Source organism: Sciurus carolinensis, chromosome 8 (assembly GCF_902686445.1).
Source record: "Sciurus carolinensis chromosome 8, mSciCar1.2, whole genome shotgun sequence".
Classification (NCBI taxonomy): domain Eukaryota; kingdom Metazoa; phylum Chordata; class Mammalia; order Rodentia; family Sciuridae; genus Sciurus; species Sciurus carolinensis.
This window is the reverse complement of record NC_062220.1, coordinates 117727707-117730087: the sequence shown is the minus strand read 5'-3', so window position 1 is coordinate 117730087 and position 2381 is coordinate 117727707.

The window sequence follows — 2381 nt, the reverse complement described above, 5'->3', positions numbered from 1 at the left end:
CTCTAGGAGTGCAAATCTGAGGTATTGCAGTTTTCCTCCTATAGACTTATAGTGTCCCTGCAGGTTTCCAATACCTCACCTTGAAGTGAGAGATCAATATTAGCAGCACACCATACAAACAATATGCATCCTTAACTCAAATAACCCCTTAAGATATTAATCATATTGTCTTAATAAACAGAGATTATGAGTTTTATTGTTATCTACAGCTTGGTCAAAAGATTTGGAGTAAGAACCAGAATTTCTAAAGGTGGACAAAGAGGATGGAGAGGGATGTAGGATACAACGTTAGTGAGATAAGAAGTGTGTCTATAGAGGTACTATGTCATAGGAGTTGTGAAAGTGAAATTAAAAGAAATTGGTTGTTAGTATGTGAAAAGGGAGAAAGAGTCTCCAAGGAGACAGATAAGAGGAAAGTAGAGAGGATAAGAAAAATATTAATGAAAGAAAAGAAAATTAGAAATAATAGTAGGTATAACAGGCATAATCGTAATTTGCTACTAATAAAATAAATCTATAATAAAACTATACAGTACTGTTCAAACCCCCTAGTCTTCAGTAGCCTGATGTCTGGGAGGAAATTGATAATGCAGTGACCCAAGAAGAGTGCTGGCCCTCTAGGGATGGTGGCCTCCAGGTGGGGTATAATCCCCCTTAGCAGGCAGAGGCACCTCCATGTGTTGACAGATGGTCAACCGCAACAAGCATGCTAGACTGCTGACTGGGTCAGGGCTGGGCTGGGCCTGGGTCTCTGGGCCTGCCTTCCTGGCATGGAAGTCTCATGAAGCAGCCTGTTAACAACTTTTTTGTTTGATACTGTTCCATATATTAATTCTTTTTTTAAAAAAGTTTATATATATATATATATATTTATTTATTTATTTATTAGTTGTTGATGACCTTTATTTTATTCATGTATTTATATGTATTACTGAGAATCAAACCCAGTGTCTCACACATACTAGGCTAGTGCTCTACCAGTGAGCCTCAACCCAGCCCTCATTCACTGATTCTTGATTTTACTCCTTGAGAATGAGAAGTCTAGTTCATGAAGTGGGTTCCTATGCTGACATGATAGAAAGTTCAGTCTACACTTTCTTCTACTGGGCACAGGGTCTATGGTCTAATGCCTAGGTACTTTTTTAAAGTATATTAATCTTTAATTTCTTATATTCATATACCATGCCATTGAATGCAGGTTCCTGTGACTATGTTAACAAGATTGGCCAGGTTCACTCTCAGGATATGTATTTATTAAAGGAAACATTTAGCATCCTTCAGTTTTTTCTCCATCCTTAGATACCTTTTAATAAACAAACCCTTTCATGTTTTGATTGTTATAAGTGAATTATGTAAACTTAACAAAAACCCTTTGTTTTGTTTTACCAAATTTGCTAAGAATCTTTTTTAAATCAATGATTAATTTAAACTCATTTTAAATATCAAGAATTAAATAGAGCAACTATTATTGCTGTTTATTCACAAAAGTGACAGAGATATTAAAGTAAAACCAATGCATATAACTGTTGACTATGTCATATATAGACATGAAATGAATCTTAATTATTTGAATAAGAGAACTGGAATATGACATATTCCAAATCACACAATATACTACTATCCTGGATGCCCAGGTATTTGATTCACTTTGAGTCGAGTTCTATTCAAGATGAGAGATAGAGGTTCAATTTCATTCTTCTACAAATGGATTTCCAATTTTCCCAGCACCATTTGTTGAAGAGGCTATTGTTTCTCCAGTGAACATTTAAATCACCTTTGTCTAGTGTGAGATAACTGTATTTCTGTGCATTTGTCTCTACATCTGCTGTACCATTGGTCTTAATGTGTGTTTTGGTGCCAATACCATGCCTTTTTTGTTACAGTAGCTCTGTAGCATAATTTAACATCTGATATTGTGATGCCTCCTCCTTCACTTTTCATGTTAAGAATTACTGTGGCTATTTTTGCCTTCATATTTTTCCAAATGAATTTTATGACTGCTTTCTCTATTTCTATGAAGAACCTCATTGAAAGTCTCATAGAAATTGCATTAAAACTGTATAACACTTATGGCCATTTTAACAACATTAATTTTGCCTTTTTAAGAACGTAAGAGATCTTTTCATCTTTTCTTCAGTTTCTGTTTTAGTGTTCTGTAGTTTTACTTGTAGAGGTCTTTCACCCCTTTTGTTAGATTGATTCCCATGTATTTTATTTAATTTTCTTGATAATATAATGAATGGAATAGTTTTCCTAATTTCTCTTTCAGCTGACTCATAATTGGTGTACAGAAAGGCAATAGATTTATGCGTGTTAATTTTATCTCCTGCTACTATGCTGAATTCATTTATAAGTTCTTCAAGTTTTCTGATGGAGGTTTG